General features: G+C 37.6%; 1 pseudogene; it reads left to right on the top strand.

Moving 5' to 3' along the window:
- The first annotated feature begins 5,551 nt into the window (after positions 1–5,551).
- Positions 5,552–5,651, top strand: LOC118760604 (U6 spliceosomal RNA; annotated as a pseudogene).
- Positions 5,652–24,690: the final 19,039 nt, after the last annotated feature.

Here is a 24,690-nt window from a genome sequence, read left to right on the forward strand (position 1 = left end):
TGGAGGTAGGTGGAGCCTCAGTGTGATTTTCATTTTTAGCTCCCTGATGGCTAGGGAGCCTGAGAATATTTTCATATGTCTGCTAGCCATTTGAACACAAGGTTTTTTTTCCTTCCTTCCTTCCTTTCTTCCTTTCTTCCTTCCTTCCTTCCTTCCTTCCTTCCTTCCTTCCTTCCTTCCTCCCTTTCCTTCTTTCTTTCTTTCTTTCTTTCTTTCTTTCTTTCTTTCTTTCTTTCTTTCTTTCTTTCTTTCTTTCTTTCTTTCTTTCTTTCTTTCTTTCCCTGGGTTTCTGAAGCTCTTTGTAATTCCTTGATATTAGTCCCTTATCACCTGTGCAGTGTGCAAAGATTTTCTCCCATTCTGTTGGTTGCTTCTTCAGTGTGTTAATTGTTTCCTTTCCTGTATAGGAGCTTTTTGGTTTGTTCATTTGTTCATTTTGTCTTCGACTGCCTGTGCTTTTGGCGTTTTTTCTAAGAAGTCTTTCCCTATTCCTTATCTTGAAGATTGCTTCCTACATTTTCCTTTAATAGTTTGATGGTTTCTGGGTGTAACTTTAAGTCCTTGAACCATTTATTGCTGAATTTTTTTATAATGTGACAGGTGTGGATCTTGCTTCTCAATTCTGCAGGCTGCTATCCAGTTGTCCTAAGAGCATTTGTTGAAAACACCAGGTTTTTTCACTGGATTATTTTCAATTTTCTTGTGAAAAATTAGTTGGCTATACATGTATGAGCTCTCTACTGCTGTTTCTATTCTGGTCTATTGATCTTCTCTGTTTCTGTACCAGTACCAAACTGTTTTGATGACCACTGCTCTGTAGTGCGTCTTGAGCTCTGGAATTGTGATTCCTCCAGCTTGATTTTTATTTTCAGGATAGCTTTGGCTATTCATGGCCTCTTGTTATTCCGGATGAACTTTTGTATCATCTGAGGAACCTCAGAATCAAAATCCCAACTATTTGTTCATGGCTCATTGCTACAAAGAAACTGTGAACTTATAGGCAAAATGGCCTATGTGATGGGCTCCAGTTCTCATGAATCAAGGCCCAAGTTTGGTTATCTCACAGGTGGCTTCCAGTAATTAAGTGGTTGGTTACTTTAATTGCTGGACCAGAGGAGAGTGAGGCATGGACTATCCAGCTAAGATAGATAGTGAATATTTGGTGATCCCCTCCTCACTTTGCAGGCTATTGTGGTTTGCCCTTTTTCCAGCTATTGTGCAACATTGCCCCTAGAGTCTAATAAAAGCCCTGCACCATCCAGCCTTGGCATTTCCCAGTCCGGAACCATTACAACCGGGATGGCTGAGAGCCCAGACTCTCCAACCTGAATGGCTTTCAGCCAATAACCGCTGCATCAGTGATGTTTGGAAGTCCACACTCTGACATGCTGAGCTTGAATAAACCATCCTTGTGTCAAACTCTTAGTGGTTCATTTGGGGAACTCAAGACCTGAGCGTTGCACAGCTGAGCAGTCACTGTCACTGCTGATCCAGGCACAGCACATCTTTTCTATATCTGAGATTTTGAATGTATTGGATCTGTATATCACTTTTGGTAATATGGTCAGTTTGAAGATGTTGATCTTGCCAACCCAGGAACATGGTAAGCTTCTCCATGTTTCAATGCCTCCTATTTCTTTCTCTAATGTCTTATAGTTTTCTTCATAGAGGTCTTCCAAGTATTTAGTTAGTTTAACTCTTAGGTATTTAAGATTCCTTTTCACTATTTTAAAGAGGACTGTGCTTACAATTTCTTTCTCAGCTATAGAATTATTTGTTTTGCACACATCTTTATGTGAACATAGGTTTATTACTATTGAATAGCTAGGAATGAGGTGGTTTGATCATAGGGAGATAAATGCCTGCCTCCAAAAAGAATGACAAAATTGTTTTTCATTGTAATTGTTACATTTTGTATCACAAACATTATCAAATGAAATATCTACTTAGTTGATGTCCTCAACCAACATTTTGTGTAGCCAATATTTACATTAACTAATCTTTGCAGTTTGATTGAATTAAGAAAATTTGATTCAATGTCACTAGTATATTTTGATTTAAATGTATCTTTGTGATATGGCTTTATTTTGCTTTCTATATTATTTATAAATTTTCTGTTTGGAACTTTTTTGTGAATCTGTCTTCAATATTTAACAAACTGCTCTTAGGAGCAGTTCTGTATTCAGGGTAAAATTGAACTGGATATAAAGATCTTACTAGTTACATAGTGATGTTTGTTTTGCAGTTTATGAAACTATATTTTAATATTATACTTCAAATCTAATGGTTATATTAGTATTAAGATGATCTTCTATTAGTTACTACATTATCAAATATACTACCAACTTATCTTAATGTATTTTATCAAATAAATTGACTATTGCATGCAGAAAAAGCAATAGCAGTGACATTTTGTCCCAAATGCTTTGACATCTGTGTCCTGAGGTATTTAAATGTTAGGTAGAAAAAACATTATGGGATGCATTGTTTGCATCAATCAGAGCAATGGTTAATTTAATTTTTTTAAAGATTAATTTATTTATTTTATTACAAAGTCAGATAAACAGAGAGGAGGAGAGACAGAGAGGAAGATCTTCTGTCTGATGTTTCACTCCCCAAGTGAGTGCAATGGCCGGTGCTGCGCCGATCCGAAGCCAGGAACGTGGAACCTCTTCTGGGTCTCCCACGCGGGTGCAGGGTCCCAAAGCTTTGGGCCATCCTCGACTGCTTTCCCAGGCCACAAGCAGGGAGCTGGATGGGAAGTGGAGCTGCCGGGATTAGAACCGGCGCCCATATGGGATCCCGGGGCTTTCAAGGTGAGGACTTTAGCCGCTAGGCCACGCCGCCGGGCCCAAAAATACTTTTTATAAACATGCTATCCTACAAACATAACTCTTGAGGAAGTTTTAGGGTTTAGATTTTTTAAGTCAATCAGAATGATCAGTTAATTAAATTAACCATCGGGCCTGGCGGCGTGGCCTAGCGGCTAAAGTCCTCGCCTTTAATGCGCCGGGATTCCATATGGGCTCCGGTTCTAATCCCGGCAGCTCCATTTCCCATCCAGCTCCCTGCTTGTGGCCTGGGAAAGCAGTCGAGGATGGCCCAATGCCTTGGGACACTGCACCCGCGTGGGAGACCCGGAAGAGGTTCCAGGTTCCCGGCATCGGATTGGCGCGCATCGGCCCGTTGCGGCTCACTTGGGGAGTGGATCATCGGACGGAAGATCTTCCTCTCTGTCTCTCCTCCTCTGTGTATATCTGGCTGTAATAAAATGAATAAATCTTAAAAAAAAAAAAAAAGTATTTTTAAGGCCTGGTACTGTAAACTAGTGGCTAAATCCTTGACTTGCATGAACTGGGATTCCCACATGAATGCTGGTTCTAACATTGGAGGCCCCACTTGCCATCCAGCTCCCTGCTTGTGGCCTGGGAAAGCAGTCAAGGATGGCTCAAAGCCTTGGGAACATCCACCCAAAGAAGAGACTTGTAAGAGGCTCTTTGGCTTCTGGCTTTCAATTGGCTCAGTTCTGGCCATTGTGGCAACTGGGGGAGTAAATAAAATGACAGAAGATCTTCCTCACTGTCTCTCTTTCTATCTGTATATCTGACTTTCCAATACAAATAAACAAGACTTTTAAAACAGTATTTTTAATCACAAACAAAAATAAGAGGGGCCAGCACAGTGGTTCAACAAGCTAATCTTCTAACTGCAAAAACCAGCATCCATTATGAGCATCAGTCCATGTCCTGACTATTCCACTTCTAATCCAGCTTTCTGCTTAAAGCCTGGGAAAATTGTAGACTATAACCTGAGGCCTTTACTCCCATGTGGGAGTTCAAGAAAATTATCTCAGCTTTGGATCAGCATATCTCTGATCATTGCATACATTTGGGGAATGTGCCCATGAATGGAATATCTCTCTCTGTGGCCCTGTTTCTTTCTTTCTAAAAATCATATTTCAAATAAAAATAAATAAATATTAAAAGAAGAGGAAGGAGGGAAAGTAAACTCAACATAACAGGATAAATCTGGATTTAATCCTGGTTTTGCCCCTAAGCAATTACATTTCTGAAAGTGTCAACAACCACATTTTTCCCCATTTTTTCCTTTTTTTTTTTTTTTTTTTTTTTTTTTTTACTAATAAAGCTAGGTAAAAGAAACCCTGTCAAATATCAAATCAGCATTTTTTTCTATGTGGATACTATATATTTAGTCAAGTCAGGTACCATTTTCCTATATTCTCTATAGTAATATTCAGTAATGTTCTGTGAACACATTTATAATATTTTTTCATTACATCAAGCATTTGTTTAGTTGATTCTATCATAGGATATACCATTGTAAAAGAAGGGACATATTCTATGAACATACAAAAGCATGCCTTTCAAATAACAGATATTCAATTGAAATAAGATATCTGTAACTGAGACTTGACAGTTATATTCTTGTTTCCTAAAACCTAGTTGTTATTACTGTTCACTATATTTTTTGGAAGCTTCTATGCATTATGCTTTTTTTGTAAGTTTTTTCAGAAATTGAATAACTTTAAACTTTGGCCTTTCACTTTTAGCTACTACTTCTTTCAATTTTTCCTAAGACATATTGCTAGACTTTTCCATTAAGAATTACTATTCAACCATGCCAAGTACAGACTTTATTTTCTCAACTTTCAGGCAAATGGTTAGAAAGAACAAATAGAAACAGTTCAAAGAAACAGGGCAGAAGGTTATTCAGCTATGGTCCACAAGCAAAATAATTTTGTTAGCATGTCACTATTTTACAGTATAAAAATAATGCACAGTATAAACTTTGCAACCCAGGAAACTAGATTTAGAGAATAAACTCTAAGTTGACCAGACATTTCTTTTATTAATTGTCATTAGCCAAACCCAATAGAAACTTGTGCATACACACACACACACACACACACACACACACACAAACACGTCATCTTACTGAATTATATTGTCAGTGAATAAAAATGTTATTGCATTTATGGTAACTTTGATACATCCCTTTAATAAATTTCTTGATAAGAATTATAATTATTCTTTGGAACATATGATACCTTTCCTTTCTGTTGGATTACATAAGCAACTGTTTTACAGGAATTATTTAGTACTCAAATTCCTGTGAATTGAATTGGTGGACTTACACTGAATGATTACCATCACACACGTTTATTTGAATATCTTACTGTTCTCCTGAACAACAAAAATTATCTTTCCTTAGGATCTTTAAAGCTAAACCTCTGATAACCAAGAGTACATTTTTACTAATAGCTAAAATGTTCACATTTTATCTTCTGTCATCCTAATTTCAGAATTGAGAACTCAAAGCTCCTAGTGCTGTATTTCTTCATGCCTGGATTTAATAGAGTAGCCAGAAATTTTAGGTTTGCTCAGTTTATGAAAATTTGGTAAATAAAGCTTGTTATATTTTACTATTTTCTTGCTATTGCATAAATTATTTGGTCTATGAAGGACTAAGGAAAAAGAAGTACAGTCCCATTAAAAGATATATTTGACTGTTTTAAGAAGTTGTCCAGGGCTTGCTTCAGTAACACATATACTAAAATTGGAACAATTCAGAGATTGCCACGGCCCCTGCGCAAGGATGACAGGCAGAATCGTGCAGCATTCCGTGTTTTTAAAATCAGTTGAGGGGAGGGAGTTTGGGAGGGGGCAAATCTCAGACCCTGCATAATATTACCATAAAATTCAAAATAAAAAAAAGAATTTGGCAAAATATATAAACATCTTACAGTCATTATACCTGAGTCTAGATATTTTCTTCTGCACATGTTGTTAATTATTACTGTATACATACATAGCATGCAAAAACTTGCATATGCATATTAATTTTGTATTTTACCACATTTTAAAATATTATTGGAAACGCAAGGGTTTATTCAGGACAATGTTTTCATTGTAGGTGTCTAAGTTTGTATCTGTTAACTTATCTCCATTATACTTAATGACAAAAAACTGATGTGATGAAGGAGGGAAACATGTAATTTCTCATTAGCTTGGTAAGAAATGTTGGGCCGTGAGAAGTCTGTCAGGGGTAGGAGTCTGGCTGTGTCACTTGTTAGGTACACGATAGTTTGAAATTTTACTAATATTTCTGCTTAATTCTATAAATGAAGATGAATAGAAAGACCAGGGTCTACTTTACAACATTTCTGTGAGGATTAAAGATGACTAAACTCCCCTAATGCATACAATATTGAATAGTGGGTACTTCGTGGAAAGCAAGCACAAAATTCTTGCTGATTTTTGATACACTGATTTTAAAAATGTATGAAATAATGAGGACACTGTGTAACTTAGCAGAAGACAAGTTCCTGCTGAATTTTTGATGCATATGTTATATATTCACAATTTTATATATGCATCTTGAAGTAGACATGAATACGCAGAATATATGGAATAATCATTTCAACCAGGCCTAAGCAAAAAGTTGTATAAAACACAATTTCTTCCTTCTCATACTCTTTCAGTTGCACATTTATAGTATACTTACAATACAATAGATCACTCTAACATAAACAAAGAGTGAAACAAAGATTTCTAGTATTTTTGGAGACATGTTTTAGACATATTCTTAATGCACATCTTAGTTTCTATTGCTCTTTTTCCATGAAACAGCAGTGTCTGTATAGGGATCCCCCCATTTCACTCCCCTCTTTCCTTTCTCCTCTTTCCCCTCCCAGCCTTTCCCCTTCTATTATCACGGTAATTTGGTCCTTTGGTAACAACTATTAGCTTAACATTCTGCTCTTTAAGTGCACCATGGCATTGTACATGTAGACAAATATACAAAATTGAACATCATGTTGTCAAGGTATATTTCACTGTTTCTTTGGGATTTCTCCTTTTTGCTTCATTTCTTTTCCATTTTATTAATACATTCTCAACTGAAGAGATAATTTATTAATTTTGCTTCAGCTATCTTTGGACATCAGGGTACTACCAAATTGGTATAAAATATAAAAGAATATTTTTGTCTGTTTTAGATTAAAATAGTTGCTAAATCAACTAATATTGTCAATATGTTGATGAAAACAATTTTCCATTTATAGTACTAACATCTATTAAAAGTTACATTAACTGTTTATACTCATCTGATTTGGTTCTTAGTGTGTTAATGATTCCTTAGATAAATGAAAACCAATTTAAACATAATGTGGAAACTACATGTCATAAAAACCAGTAGTGAAAGGTCCATGAATTTTAATCTTTTTCTAATTGTACGTGTTTTAACTGTAATTTTTAAGAATTACTTAGATGCAAGGTGAAATTTATTAAATAAAAATGATGACTCAGTTGAGTAATTTCCTTCAAATAATCAATGATGATTGAAACAGTGGTTTTAAGGGTTACATTCAACAATCCAAAATGATCCTTTCATTGTTGACTATACATATAGATTCTGATTTGAAACGATAGTCACTTTTTAGAGGATTTTAACACGTACTACTTGTATCATCATCCTAAATTCAATTGTTTATGCCCAAACTTTGATTGCCAAAATGAAGAATGGAAGCAGTTATATTTCTGAAGCCATTCTGAGTGAGCTGAATGATTATAATACAAGATCTTTATGTCTGATTTAAACTTGCGTCATCTCTGGGATTTATAAAAGCATGTGCCTGTTTAGCCTGTTTGCAAACTAAACCAATATTGTCAATGTATCACTAGAACCAGATACATTTACTAAATGATGAAAGATTGAGAAAACAAAGCAGTTGGAATTCATGGAACAATTAAAGCTGGGTTTATACTTTAACACAGTGCTGCTATTGCCAAGAGCCGTTCTCTACTCTAGAGGGTTCCCTTACGTGCACGAGCTGACAGCTGGCTCAGTTCTGCTTCGTCACACAGCTGCCCAGGAGCCCAGCTGCCTGTTTCAGGGGATGTGGTCAGCAAGAGGACTGATGAGATTTCAGTTAATCAAATTTCACACAGGCCAGTAAGTTTGATTCTGCTGCTCCTAAGCAAAATACTGCCAAGGCCATTTTATGCAAGTCCTGAGCTGTGAACTTCAAAAGCCTCAGCAGCTGCTTTCCCAGGCAAAGGTTTTCTGTTGATAAGGCCTTACAGATAGGGCACACTTTGTTAATCATTTTGCAAACACTGGAGAACATATGAGAAGTAAAATAGTGGCAAAGGGCAAGTCTGATGCATATAGCCCATAAATCAAAAGGCTTCTCATCATTGGCAAAAGTACCAAGACACACAATACAGAGTAAGAGTCTAAATGACATGGTTAGCTCCATATTTTACCTTTATTTTGGCTGAAAGAGAACTGATTTATTGAGTGCAAAAAAAAAAAATTCTCAACAGTAAAACACACAAGGTAGATCAAGGGACAACTATTTCACTAAAAGATGCATTCTATTTATTTGAAAGACAGAATAACAGAGGGGAGAGTGAGTCTGAGATAGAAGATAGAAGTAGAAGTACAGACGATAGAAACACAGTGGGATTTTTCATTCTCTGGTTCACCGGCCAAATGGTTGCAATGGGTGGAAATGTACTATGTTGACTATTCATATGGACTCTGATTTGAAATGATAATCATGTTTTAGAGGATTTCATTTTTTAAATGATTGCAATGGGTGGAAATGTGCTATATTGAAGCTAGGATGTTAGCGATCTGGATCTCTCATACAATTAACAGGTGCCTAAGTTCTTGACCAACTTCAGCTGCCTGCCCAGATGCACTAGCATGGAGCTGACTCAGAAGCAGGCAGCCAGGACTCAAACCAGCATTTTGACATGTAAGGGGGGGTAGTTTAAACTGTTTTTCTTGTTCTTGATACTAGTGGAAATGCTTTTAGCTTTTCCCCACATCTTATGATGTCAATGGCTCTTATTGTATTGATATATATTCCTTATCTAACTAGTTTTTGCAAGATTTTTTAATTGTACGTATTTTATCTAATGCTTTCTGTTGATCTACTTGTATTATAAATGCTTAGCTTATTCTACTGATGTCACATATTACATTTGTTGATTTGCATGTATTAACTCATGCTTACATTCTTGGAGCAAGAAAACAAAATAACATGAGATTGTAATTGTGCTACATTATAAGTTTTGATTTGCTAACACTATGTTGAGAACTTTTGAATTTATAGTCTTCAGATAAGTTGACTTATAGTCTTTCCTCCCCTTCTATGTTCTTAGTTGGTATTGGATTCAAGTTAATGTCAGTATAGCAAAATTAGTTTTAGTTTATTTCATTTAAAAAAATTTTTATTGGAAAGACAGATATACAGAGAGGAGGAGAGACAGAGAGAAAGATCTTCCATCCAATGATCCACTCCCCACGCGGTTGCAACAGCTGGACCTGAGCCAATCTGAAGCCAGGAACCCAGAGCTTCTTTCTGGGTCTCTCATGCAGATTCAGGGTCCAAATGCTTTGGGCCATCCTTGGCTGCTTTCCTAGGCCACAAGCAGGGAGCTAGATGGGAATCAGGGCCACCGAGATTAGAACTGGCACCCATAAGGGATCCTGGTGTGTTCAAGCTAGGACTTTAGCCACTAGGCTATAGCGCCGAGCCCTAGAAGGATTAGTTTTAATGAGTTCTTTACATTTCAATTTTTTTTACTTAATTCGAGAAGAATTCACATTGATTGTTCCTTAAAATTTGACAGAATTTACTAGTAAATTGACCTAGCCATCAGCTTTTCTTTATAAGGAGACTTACAACTTTAATCACAGTACTGATTATTTTTAGGTTTTCTGTGCCTTTGCAGCTAAATTTTATAAAGTAATACACACCTGCAAATTTTGCAAGACTTCTGAAATTTCCATTTTGTTTGGGAACAGTGTTAATTACAATCCTTGGTATTCCTTTGTATTTTTACAATATCAGTTATAATAATATTTCTATATCATTTTATTAATTTACATTTTTCTATTCTTGTTCTAGCTATTTGCTTATGAATTTTATCATTTCAAAAAGCTAATTCTTTATTTCATTCATTATCTTCATGCTTTATTGCAAAGTATTTTTGTTTTTTCACTAATTTTTATAATTCTCTGCCTTCTCCCAACTTTAAGATTGCATTTTTCTTGACTTCGTATGCTCTTTAAATGAAATGTTAGGTTATTTATTCAAAAGTCTTCCATTTTTGATATAGACAGTGATTGCTGTAAGTTTTCTTATCAGTACTGCTTCTTAAGGATCCCACAAGTTTGATAACTGTATTGCAATTTTCAACAGTCTCAAGGAACTTAAGATGTCTTCTCATTTTTTCAGTGATGCACTTTTCAGTCAAAAGTATGTTTTCAGTCTCGACGTATTGGTATAATTTCTAGAATTTCTTCTATTTTTAATTTTCACTTTTATTCCACTGTGATGAGAAAGGAGACAAGACATGATATTGGTTATTTGAATTTGTTGAGTCTTGTATTGTGGCCTAATGTATGGTCTATCTTAGATAATAGGATTTTTCTAAAATGTAAATCTTGAAGCCAAAATAGCCATGATCTCTTGTGTTGATTAACTACTTCCCAACTCATGGCAAAGTGGGACACTTTGGTTTCTTGGTTTCTTTTTAAATATTTATTTTATTTGTTCACATCAGACCAAAGCAATGCAAAGGTCTTATTTAGGCAAATATGTCTGTTTCCACAATACACTCATCAAGACTCACAGCATCCTATTCCTAGATTATTAGATGACCCCACCCGGTCCTCATACTCTGTTCAAATGCTCTGCTAAGTCATATCTCATGCTAAATCTAATGAAATACTCTTTCCTAATTTACCTCATTTAAGAACTTGGAGACATTCAAAAAAATATTTTATTTTTGCTCCACAAATTTTAATAATATCAACATTACTAGGTAAGAATAGATAAAGGTTTCTATGTCTACAAATTTGGGTTGAAATGTTTGATGGTGTGTCACAAAAATCAAAAGAAAAACACAAAATATATCTCAATACTATGGAGAATGAAGATAGTAGTTATCCCCCAACCCAAAGTAAAACTGTAATTTAGAATACCACAATTTACTTATTGGATATGAGTAACAATACAAATGTAAATTTTATACTAAGTGAACATACAAAAATTAAAGTTTTGATTCAATACATTGAATTAATTTTCTAACCGAAAAGGTTAAAATAATCTTTTTCACTTATCAGTTATTTTATAATTACTTTAATTAACTTTGTTACTATAAACGTTGTGAAGAAACACAATTCCTTCTTCAATAGTAATTAAAATAGAGAAAACATTGAAAGCAGTTTAGATTTTAAATAATTAATAATTAACCTGTACGTTGTTGGAAATTTTAGTTCATTCGGTGTTGTGTAAAGTAAATACTAAGAGGGTTGGCGTACTGACAAGTGACTTGTGCTCCCACCTGCAGTCTCAGCTACCCGTGTTTGAGCGCTTTTTAAAGACGTGGCTGCTCCATTTCTGAACCTTTTCTTAAAAATGTACACAAGAAAACGTTTGAGTCCCTGTCACACATAAGAGAGACATGGATTGGGTTTCTGGCTCTTTGTTCTGTCCGGCCCAGTGCTGGTTGCTGTGGCTTTTGGAGAACGCAAACCTAGTAGAAGAACAATTTCTTAACTGCTTTTCCCTCACTCTCTGCTACCATACATTTCTAATGAATAAGATGAGAAAAGTATTTATGAGTTAAACTAAATATGCAAGTACAAAAATGTATATGCAGACATATGCATATAACTTTTTTCTGTATATTTATAAATCACACTATAAATTATTCATAATTATGGCTATACTAAAGAAAAAAGATAGCACCAATGCATTTGAGGACTTAATTTGGCGCTAAAAATATAAAGTATGGCATTTAATAAGCTAAATGTTGGGTTAGTTTACAAGTTTTTCTTTAGTGATACATGCTGATTTAGCATAAGATATTCCTTCTGGTAAGAACGATGGCTATATTGACCTTGGATGGGAAAAAAAAAACAGAAAGAAAACTCTGTCATGTTTAGTTTCTCAGTCTTATAAAAATGTAGCCAAACGACAACACACCAGCTTGTGCTCCAACAGTATCAAGTTCCAATGAACTATTTGGAGTGGAACATTAAATTACTGAATACTGATTTTTGCAGATTTGATTTTTCCCTTGAGAAACTTGATGGAATCATCAAACAATGATATTATCTGAACATAGACTCTGTATTTTCCATTAAAATTCTCAGTAATTTCATCTTGTTTGTGAAATAACTGTATTAAAAAAAAACAAAAAAATGTTATCTCAGGGTTTTTTTTGTATAATGCATGCTTATTACTTAATTGTAAAGCATTAACTATGAAGTAGAAATCTCATGCCTAATCTTATTTATTTTACAAGATTAGTTTTCCAGGATCAAAGTATTAGCCATAGGTAAGCTATTATCAGTAAATCATAGGTTTTTTCTTTTTTTTTTTTTTTTAGTAAATTGTTTTCTTCTACAATGATATGATGCCACGTATTCGGTCTTGCATTCAATATTTTGGGTAGGATGCCCAGGTCCCATTTTGGGGTATCTGGATTAATTTTCTGACAATGGGTCCTGATTCAAGCTTTCTGATAATGTAAAAGGAGGAGGCTCTGGCAATGGCTGAAGTAGCTATGCCCTTGCTACCCATGTCAGAGATCTAGATTGGTTTCCTGGATTTCATCTTCAGGCTAGCCCACCCTCAGACATCACAGACATTTGGTAAATGAACAGAGATGAGAACTCAGATGTCCATACCATAAAAGATAACATGCTGATAAATTTAATGTTCATACAGGAGATATAATGTTTATGACATAAATAAAGAACAATGTAAAGAATGCAGTGACCCTGTAATGAGAAGACTGTTCAATCACAGTACAATCAAAACAAGAACCTATAAACAAAATTAGAAGACTGAAAAAGGTAAGCTGCAGAATATAAATAATTTCCACAAAGTAATAAAATATTACATATTCCAGATGCAAGTAAGATTCAGCTGACATTTCACCAAAGAAGATACACAAGTAATGATTAAAAATGTGAACTGAGAGTCACCCCTACTAGTCGCAAATTAAATGTTATGTAAAACAATTATGATATGTCTTAGCATTCAAATGCACACTATTTCTTTTAATGCAAACATTTCAGGAGATAAACCAATATGCAGCTCATAGAACTGTCTTTTAAATTATTTTTTCTGAGGCTTGTTTTGTTAACTCAATTTGCTAATCCTCTCCTTGCAAGTGCTGGGATCCCATGTGGACATCAGTTCAGACCCTAGTTCATTTCCACTTCCCATCCAGCTCTCTGCTTATGGTCTGGGAAAACAATGGAGGATGGCCCAATGCCTTGGGACCCCGCATTCATGTGGGATATTGGGAGGAAACTCCTGGCTCCTGGCTTCTAATCAGCTCAACTCTGGCCATCGTGGCAATGAGGGAAGTGAACCTATGGACAAAACATCTTTCTGTCTGCATCTTCCTCTCCATACAAGTCTGCCTTTCTTATAAGAATAAAGGAATCTTAAGTGTTTCTCTGCTTTGAATGTATTTCTTCCATTCTCTGTTTAACATTGATTGGGAGAATGGTATTTCTCTTTGTCCTAGAGTTCTGCCAACCAATGGGAATGTGAAAGTGAAACTGAAATGTGGGAGGGAGGAGAAAGGACTTGCTGTTTTCTTGGTTATTTTGCTTACTGACCTATCTGTTCCTATTTGTTATCCCGTTGTAAGCCTGTGTTTGACATAGAATCACATCCACCTTTCCCATTCTATTATTGCTGATACATGCCAAGACTTCGCAAATGTCATGGCGATCAGGATAGTGGAATGGAAATATTAATCTTGATTGCAGTAAGGTTCTTTGACAGGGAGAGGCAGAAGATTCAGGGTCAGGAGAGAGACAGAATATATGATGACACAACAAAATTCCTGGTGATAGGCTTTCAAGATAGAGAAGAGATATGGTCCGAAGATTTCAGAGCTCAAAAAAATAAATAAAATTGATGTTTCCATTTTTTCTTGAAAAATATAGCAATCTCTATTTTAGACCCTAAGGTCTTTTTCAGATCCTTGACTTTCAAAATTGATGAATGATTCATTTGTGTTGCTTCAAAGTAGGAAATTTTGTAACAATTTATTACAACAGCAGTAGCAAAATAGCATACAATCTTGTCATTCTAATGCCAATACTTCTTCTTTGGCTAAGCACCAGCAGTTACTTCCATTAACACTCTTCAGTTTAGTGCAGATTTTTAGGAAATGATGCAAGTTATCTTGTGAGTCCTGGGAAAGAAAGCAACCAAAAAGAAAAAGGGAGATAATGCTCTCATGGGCTACTGACAAGAGGCTATTTCTAGGATTCAAGGTTTTGTTTTTTTTTTTAAGATTTATTTATTTATGAAAGTCAGATATACAGAGAAGAGAGACACAGAAAGATTTTCTGTCCAATGATTCATTCCCAAGTGGCTGCAATGACCGAAGCTGAGCCAAATTGAAGCCAGAAGTCAGGAACTTCCAAGCCTCCCACGGGGGTGCAAGGTCCCAAGGCTTTGGGCCATCCTTGTCTGCCCCCCACCGGGCCACAAGCAGGAAACTGGATGGGAAGTGGGGCTGCCAGGATACAAACCTGCCCCCTATGGCATCCCAGTGCATACAAGATAAGGACTTTAGTCACTAGGCTACCACACTTGGCCCCTAGGGTTCCAGTTTTTATACAACTAGCAAAAAAAATAAATAAATAAATAAAGTCAAACATAACTCAGGCTTAGGTCATGATGTAAGCAGGGAGTTCAAGGAAGGATAACAAGGTGCTTTGGGCAAAACACAATTGGAAGGACAAAGAGATAAGGAGTACTGAATGCCATAGGTTAGCTAACTAGATGGAGCGGAGCTTTTTGCTCTGTATGAAAACACTTCCAAGATTGCACTGGGGGGACATGCACACTGGCTGAAGAGCCCTTTGCCTTTTCTTCCTGGAGCCTCTTCTCCACAGGATCCCAGCCTTACATCTGTCGCCACAGCTTATCTTGTCAGATGCATTCTGACAAATTGAACTAGCAGCATTCTCTTTTTGAGAGGTGTTGAGTTACCACACTACGGGATCCTCTTCATTTTGTCTCTTAATATCTATAATAGGTAGCTACTTCCTGCAAGCAGCATCCCATAGGACATCTCAATGTTCCTGTTTTTGTTTGTTTTTGATAAATCATTTTTTTATGAAATTCTCTCTGCTAAAGTAAGTGGTATAGTTCATAAAATTTTACTGTATACTTAGTTGTTATAGAAGGACATTAGTAGCATAAATGATAAGCGAGTTGTTAAATTATGATATATCGGGACATATGGAATTTTTTAAGATTTATTTATTGTTATTGGAAAGGTAGATGTACAAAGAGAAGAGACAGAGAGGAAGATCCTCCATCCAATGGTTCACTCCCCAAGTGACTGCAACGGCTGGAGCTGAGCCAATCTGCAGCCAGAAGCCAGGAGCTCTTCAGGGTCTCCCACGTAGGGACAGGGTCCCAAGGGGCTTTGGGACTTTCTCAACTGCTTTCCAGGCCACAAGTAGGGAGCTGGATGGGAAGCAGGGCCGCCGGGATTAGAACCAGCGCCCATACAGGATCCCGGCGTGTGCAAGGCGAGGACTTTAACCACTACGCTACCATGCTGGGCCTGGGACTTACGGATTTTAACATTGGGTATTTAAATAGTTTAAATACAGAAAAGTTTTATTAGATATCAACATGATTTATAAATTTCCATTATGGGAGAACCATTCCTCTTCCTCCTCTTCCTTCTTCTTTCTCTTTGTACTATGATTTACTCAATTATTTGAAAAGAGATCAAAAGAAAGGGAAGGCATTTCCCTTCCACTTATTCTCTACTCAAACGGCAGCAACATTCAGGTCTGGGCCGGGCCGAGCCTAGGCACAGAGATGACATGACCCCAAGCACTTCAACAATGTTGTGTTGCCTTCTCATATATATTAGTAGAGAACTGGATAAGAAGCCCCATGGCCAGATCTGGCATCAGCATTTCAATGTAGAAAGCCAGTGTTACAGTTGGCAGCTTTGCCAGCTATGTATCAACTGCCCCTGGTGTATGATTTAAACTCTCTGTACAGTCTACCCCTAAGCCTTGCCTTTTCTTCCCCTCTCTCTCATCAAATCCTTTCTCCTACATACAGGTGTGCACACACACAGAGATGCTCACACCTTTTATAAAATCCTTGTAATAATTCATTTTGCTGTCATATACGTTTGGAATATTCTGCATCAACCCTGTTTCCTCATTCTGTTTTTTTTTTCCAATTTTATGTAGCTGTTTTCTATTTCTTTTTTTTAAGATTTATTTTATTTATTTGCATGACAGAGAGAGAGGGAGAGAGAGAGAGAGAGAGAGAGAGAGAGAGAGAGAGAGAGAGATTCTTCCATCTACTGGTTCATACCTGAAATGGTTGCAATGGACAGTCCTTGGCCAGGCAAAAACCAGGAGCCAGGAGGCTCATTTGGGTTTTTCAGATGAGCACAGAGGCCCAAGCAGCCTGTACTGTCTCCCATCATTTTTGCCAGGTGCATCAGCAGGAAGCTGGAGCAGAAGGGGAACAACTGGGACTTGAACCAGAATGCGTTAGGCTTAACCCAGTACGCCACAGTGCTGGCAATGGTCTGCTTTATTGTGAGACATTACATTTAAATATATGCTCTAATTTTGTGGGCCATGAATATTTGCAATATTTGTTTACATTAACTATGATGTAGAAGTAACATTAATGCCCATTGAATGAAGAATGCCTAACGGAAATGTGTTATATTTGTATGCAGACAACCAAGCATTATTCAGCACAAGAAAAAAAAAAGGAAGAAAGAAATCTGAGGACTGGCACAGTGGTGCAGCACATTAATCTTCCACATGTGGTGTCAGCATCCTTTATAGATGCTGGTTCATGTCTTTTCTGCTCCACTTCTGTTCCAGCTATCTGTGCATATAGCCTTGGAAAGCACTGGAGTAGGTTCCTGGTTCCCATCCTTGCATTACCTCAACTATGGCCATTGAGGTCATTTGGTAAGTGAACCAGTAGGTGGAATACCTTCCCTCCCTGTCTCTCCTCTCTCTGTACAACTGTCTTTCAAATAAAAATAAATAAAATTAAAAAAATATCCTGCAACTGAAACATGAAAGCATGATTGACCCTTGGAAGATTTTATGGTAAATGACATAAACCATAAAACCTCTGTCCATTTCAATGCAATGATTTCTTTTTCTTTTTTTGTTCAGAATATTATTTTCCATGATAAAGTTTTGTATCTATAGGATTTTCTCTCTCGCTTTATTCCTTCCTAATTTTTCTCTCCCAACATTGTCCTTATTTTATTATCACAGTAGCATAATTCTTTACTAATAGTTACAACTTTAGCATTCTACTATTTGAGTGCATCATGGAATTGTAGATATGGACAAATGTAAACAATCCAGTATATTGTCAACATATATTTAACTGTTTTATTGGCAGTGTCCATTTTATTTGTGAGTAGAGATTCCTAATGAAAAGTGTCCTCACTTCCCGGTATGTAGTATCCATTTATACAGCTCATCTATGAAAATATATGTAATTATTTGCCTATGTATCTGTTTTGTATTTTGCATGGGTATCACCTTTTATCAGATAGAACATATAATATTTGTCCTTTTTTATTGGCATATTCTATTGAACATTATGCTCTTTAATTGGGACCATTGTGATGCACATAGTAGAATTTCATTGTTTTGAATGGCTGTGTTGATTGGATTCCATATTTTTGACTGAATATTTTCACATGAGATTTCTTCCATCTATGAAATTCTTTTTCTGACTTGCTCTTTCTGTTGTTGACACTATCCATTAAATTTTTATTTACTTTCTTATATTCTTCATTTCTAATAATTCAGGTTGTTATTGTTTCAGCGATTCTAGCTGCAATATAGCTTATTGCTTGAAATCCTGTATCTGCCTTTGGTTGTTTTTAAAATCCTCAAAAATTTTTTTCTTGCTTATCCAGCAGATCTCCAATGCCTTCATCATCTAATTCTGAGACTGATGTATCATTCTGATCCTTTTCAGAGAGGCTTTGATAATCTCTTTCTTTGTGCCTGTATGTCTTCTCCTGCATTTGGCCATTACAGTTCAGAGTTGTGGATTCATCTCCGCGTGGGCGTCGGTTCTTCGTTTCAGTCACTCACATCACTCCACTCAGAATTTCCATTCCAGGCTCCTGTGCTACACTCTTGCTATCACCTCTGTCCCAACTGTGCTCTTCTGTTGTGGCCACACCATTGTCTCCCTGACCTTTCACCTGCTCAGGTTTCCAGCAGTCCTGGGATTAGGAATTTACCATCTTAGTCTAAACTGAATCATACACTGTCAATAGTGCCCATCCCTGTTTGTGGCAGATAATTTTTTTTTTTGCCATTTTTTCGCATGAACCTGCTAGCAGTCGGGTCTGGGGGCAACTCATGGCTATTTTGGATGGAAACTGTGGCATACTAAATTGATACCATTTTCCTGATGGGACAACTGTAATGCAATATTAGCATAAGCTGTTGGGCTCTATCCGAGTCTGAATTTTACTACCGCAGGCCCTTTGCTTTGGCTTGGAGGCAGTGGAAGGGTGACACAGGAAGCTCTGTTCTTCCTTCTTTCTTCAATGTGACTTTTCTTATTAAAATGCTGAAAACAAGGTGATGGGGCCTCTGACCTGTGCTCCATAGCTTCTGTGAAGGTGATTTTGTGTGTGGAAGTATGCTTACAGTGATGTCCGGGGGGGGGCTGCCTGCCAGAACATCCAGTCACCTTTCTACTTCACCTGATTTCACATTATAAACCTCCATTTTGCTTTTAAAAATAATTTGCTATTAAAACAAGTATTTCAACTATCTGTGCCACATTTTTAGCAATTAGCTTTTGATGTCTGTACTGGATCTTTCCTTGATATTATTTTTAAATCAATGAGTTTTATCAAAACCTACTGCTAAGGTCATAACAGAATTATTTGCCTCTGATATAACTGTTTTCAAGAATTCATGTTAGGTGACAATGATTCGCTGATTTTTCCACTTGTTCAAATATATAATTCAGTGTTTTGCCAGTAGACAATATGTTTTTGCAATTGAAATAATTTAGATAACACATTTATCATGTTTACACTACCAAATCTGTTAAACAATTACCACATCTGAGTGATCTTTTTTTCTGTTACTAACAATTTTCTTTTGGATATGAATCTTATTTTCTTGCATTTTTCACATTTTTGTAAATGTTAGATGAGTGTTAAGCTGGTTTCAAACAAATCTTATGCAATAATTCAGACTAACAAAAAAGTTGTGCTATTTCTCTCTCTCTCTCTTTTCATTCAGTTAGCCAGAGAATTTGAACTATTTCATGGCCATGATAGAGCATCTGTTCAGCACTGGACTGGGAAATAGCTAGCTAAAGAGGCTGACTCCTTTTTCTCTACAATACACAGGGCATCAAAATAGCATGCCATGAAACTTTGCCTCTCTTCTAGATCTATAGAGATACAATGGTTTACTCTACAGTACTTGACACAATTCCTATGTGCCTACAACACTTTGTTTAGTAATCTTCAACAGTGCAATTCAGTCTCACAAAGGCTTTCTTTCAACTTTGCCAACAACACACACTTGATTCTCATTGTATGGATTAGAGATGCCAGTGGGTTTCACTGTTTCAATTTATGTATTGAAAATTCCAGTATACACCATTTGTGTAAGCCTCAGCATGGTTATTCAACTTTCTTGCTTTGTTTGAATGTTAAATACAGAAGTCGGTACGTAATCTGAAACAAAAGCATCACTGAGAGCTGATTTATAACGTGAATGAATTGAATTTTCTGCTTTCTCAATTTTAGTAGAAATTTTAAAATGTTTTGTGGCATTATCCTACATTATAAATATGTATTTATTGCTGTTTATAATGCAAGGATTTCACTATGAATACAAATATAATTACTGACAGTTCCTTTTGGAAGTGTTTGAAAGGCTGTATACATTTTGCTTAAATATATTGTTTTATTCTGTCCACTAAAGCCTTCTCAATTAGTTTAATTCTGTGTGTACTATATATTATAAAAAATATGATAATAAAGTTATCAACCTCATTAGAAAATAATATCCTATATTTTAATAAGATATAACAGAAGATATTTGAGTTGGACATTTTTAAAACTTTCATATATAATTCGTACTTAAAAAATATGCTACTAAGTGACATCTGTTATTTTGATGTGAACTTTATGTGAATCATTCTTGTATTTCATAGAATAATATGAAAGCCCCGTTTTCACAGGTGTTAACCTTTTTAAAAATTATTTGTGTGTTCATGAATTAAGTTATTCTATTTAACACCTATAGATTTGTTTTGCATTTTGCAAAATTTGAAAGTAATGGTGCTAATACGTCAGGATCAGTATGAGAATTTAACAGGATAAGGCACATCCCTTTGTTTTGTTTGCATGCATAGTATAGTTTACATTTTTAGAAACAAAAGACCACCATTTTGTAAACCATAACTATCACAATTTTATATAATAAATGATCATTATTTTTGAAAATTGGAATATTAGTAAATAATGTTAATGAACAAAGATCATTATTTAGAAGTTTGAGTGCTCAGAAATGGTATCTAAAGATGATGTTATCTTCATTTTTTAATTTTTTTTAATAGTCTTACTTAGTTGATTAGGGTACAAAGGGTTAAGGGCTACAGGGAATGGGTAATACTATTGTCTCCACACTAATATCATCTCTTTTTTTTCCCATATCTGGGGTCAAGAGAAAAACAAAGGGAGAAACCCCACCCAGCCTCCACCCATCCCAGGTCCCTGATGTGAGGCGTGCTCCGAGGATCTTGCTCAAGCAGTTTTGATAATTCAAGACCTGTAAATTGCTGCCAATCTCGCTGTTCCAATCATGATGAAATTGATTCAAATCCACTGGCTGACATAGTCTCTTCATGGTTGGGATCCTGAGATCAGCAGTTTAGTTGGAGTGATCTTCAAAGAAACTTTATCTGAGATGATCCCAAACCTGATTCTTGTGTGTGCCTGCCAGTACAGGGTTTGGCATAGTCTGTTGCCCCAGTTGGCTTATGCACATGCTGGTCATTTCAATTGCTGGGTCAGTTCTGTTTCCAGCCCTGTCTTCCATGCAAACCAGTGGATGTTGTAGTCCAACCCGATTCATGCTCTGCCCTCACGCAAACCAGTGGGAGCTGCAGCCTAGTTGGGGTGACTCTCCATAACCCCCACCAGGCCTGCCTCCTACCCATGCTTGCCCCTATGTACCACAGACTAGTTCAGTCTGTCCTACATCCCATTTAGCTCTCACACATGTCAATGGTCATTGAAGCCTAGTTCAAACCAACCAACCCTACTATCCAGCCCAAACACATATTGGCGGTTGCCTTTCTGTCTGGCCACCCTTGCCCCTGTCTTGATTTTCATTCTCTCCAGTGGGAGTGGTAACTCAAGAGGGAGATGCCCCCTACCTGCCTACTAGACCACTCCCACTCCTGGATTATGTACTCTCCAGCTGGTTTTGGAGTTTAACTTGACAGATTAAGCCCCCAGCGCCAACCTCTGCCAACTGATGCTGTAGCAAAGCCCAACCAACCAACCCTCACCCACTCTAATTTTTGCTTGCACCAGTGGGAACAGTCAACCCAACCTGACCCTTCCTTGATCTAGCTCACATGAGGCTCACAGGTGTTGTAGCCCTGCCTGGTCTGGTCTGCCCCCATGCCATATCACGCTCTCCAGTGAGAGTGTTGTCCAGCAGTGGAGCCCACATTCCCCCTGCTGGCTTTGCCCACTCCCTCCCTGGTTCTTACCTGTGCTGTTTGGGCACAGTGACCACATCTGGGATGGCTCAACCCACCCTGAAATTCCGTAATGTGCACTGGTTTGTGTCACGACCAAACCTGACCCGATGCACACTCTATTCTGGTGCTCAGATTCACCAGCGGGTGATGTGAACGGGTTCAGCAAGGTCTGCCCTCCACCTATGCCATATTATGCCAGTGGGTATCTTTCTCTGGCATAGTCTGGGTTGCTCCTTATTGTGGTTCTTGTGCTCACCTGTAGGGACTGTGAGTTTCCTAAGCTCCTCCATCAGAACCTCTCCTTATGCTGGTTATTGCTCATACTGTTGGTTCCATGGGCCAGCCCTTTTTGCTAGCCTTTAATCCATTCCAGTTCTTACTGTTGGATGTTTCAGCCCAGCCATGGCTTGTTCATACCCAGATGCTACTCACACGTGACTCAGTAGGGGAAGAAACCCAGCTTTGTCCATCCTACATCTACCCAGGTTCTCCACAGCACCAGATGATGCTGGCGTCTAGCCCAGCTTGGTGAACCCAGCCCAAGTCCACACTTGTGCCAAGGGAGGTTGCAGCCATATCCAGACCAGAACGCAGACCCCACTCTGCCCCCTGCGCTCTCCCATGGAAACCCCAACCAAGCAAGGGTGTACTCTCACAGCTCCCCAACTGAGTCTATTCCCATACCTAGATTACGTGCGTGCCAGTGGTTGCTCTGACCCTGTTGGCTTAGCCCCTCACCTGTTTTGGCCTTTGCTTTTGATGCTTTGGACTAGTATCCCTGAATCATGCAGACCAGTTGGTGTAAGAGCCTAGTTTGGCATGACCTGTGCTGCATCCTGATTTCTGTTATTTCTGGTGAGTTGACATTTGCTTGGCCCTGCCCGGTCCGCCCCCTTTTAGTTGCAGCTCAGTCCACCCACATCCTGTTTTAGGATGCACCTTTGGGTGCTGCTGCCTTTACCTGCCCAGACTGCTATTGGTTCCTTTACCCATAAGTGAAAGCAGGTGCCATGGTCACACCTAGCTCAGCGCATCACCACCCCAGCTCGTGAGCTAACCTGTGGGACTTGTATTTCCACAAGGTTGAGCCCACACTTTCCACATAGTGTCTATCCCCAGACCTAGTTCTCTCATGAGCTGGTTAGCGTCTTGTCCCTGCCAAGTGTGACCAGTCCATTATTCACCACCCAGTCAAATACTGGTACCTAGCCCTGCCAGACAGGCCCTCATCAGTAGTTTTGGTGTAGATTGGTGTGTGGTAGTCAGTTATGCTCTATCTAACAGCCCATCTCAGGATTCCTAATTGGGTTGTTGACTCAGTCTGGCCCAAATAGATCTTATGGACATTCCCCTCCAAACCATTAGGTCTCAGTCCCCACGCTTGCCCGAAAGTTTTCTGATCCCATTACTGTTAGTAACCCAGAATTCATCTCTCACCTGCACTAACACTGTCCTTATTTATGAGTGTCCCTAGGCAGCAATTACATATTCTAAAAAACCCAGATTTCGCCAGCAGCCAGAGCCTGGTGCTCAAAGCCTAGAACTCAGTCTCTGTCTTTTGGCAGTGGCTTTGGCCTGAGTCCCCAGCATTGGGTCCTGCCTGGCTGGGGCACCCCCACAGCCGCCACCCTGCAGGGAGCTGCATTTGCCCCAACACCAAGGCCTGAACCTCTCCCAAACTTGTCCTGCCGCAAAATGTTGAAGGCAGGGCAGAGCTAGAACTTTAATTCAGTTCCCAAGTTTCCTTCATGATGTACTTATCCTGAGGGAAGAGCTCTTTGGAGCCTGGCGAAAGCCTAGGATTCAGTCACTGTCTTTTGGCAGTGGCTTTGGCCTTTATCTTTAGAAAGCAAAGAAAGGCTGAACAGAAAATGACATTGCTATGACTCGGGATCACAATGGCAAGGCAAGTGAACATGACTTGGGTGGCACTGGCTACAGAGCTGCAGAGGGGTGCAGCAAGCCTGGGACTGAAACTCATGGGAGCGAGTGGCACAAGTGCCTCTAATGGAGAACGAAGCACTGAACAGGACCTGTAAGCTTGATATTCAGACCTTTATTTGAGGACCCTAACATGTGAAGATAAAAATTTTTGAAGATAAATCTGATCATGCTCTAGCATCCTCCAGTTCTGCCTTTCAAATAAATCAAATGTAAATCATTTAAAATATTTTTCCATTTTGTGTTTCATTATAAAATAAATAAAAGCATACCCTGTCTCCATCCCTCATACTCAAAAAGAATTTAAATATTTTCAGATAAAAGCATCTATTGGAGAAATAATTAATAGTCTTCACATTAATGAGATACACTCAGCTGAATTATAATAAATACATACTGACTTTTTCAAAATATTGGCATTTCTAGAAGTTAAATTATTTGTGCTTCTATGTTTTACTCTGAAATAAGTCTGAGGACAGTGTCTTCAATATTTAGATCGATCATCTAAATAGACTAAGGTTAAAACATTTTGTTACAAAAAGTTAAATGGTAACAAAAATAATGTAGAATTTCATTGATGCATTTTCCTTGGTTTTAGTTTAATGTAGTGGGATTTTTTTCTCTCTTTTCCCCATTAAGCCACACTTATATTTAAGTCACAGCATGTTATCAGGTTTGAAAATTATGAAAATGAAAACACAGTATGGCTCCTTTAAACATATTTGTGAAGATTTAAGCAATGTAGTGTTTTATGTAACGGTATGAGATGAGTCTATTTCTGAAATGCAAAATCAGGTGTTGCCATTTATCTTTAATTTCCCGGTGACTGAAGAAACCATTAATGTGCTTATTTATAGAACTCATTGTTTGTTTTGACTTCATCTGTTTTA

The sequence above is a fragment of the Ochotona princeps genome, chromosome 1 (assembly GCF_030435755.1).
Source record: "Ochotona princeps isolate mOchPri1 chromosome 1, mOchPri1.hap1, whole genome shotgun sequence".
Classification (NCBI taxonomy): Eukaryota; Metazoa; Chordata; class Mammalia; order Lagomorpha; family Ochotonidae; genus Ochotona; species Ochotona princeps.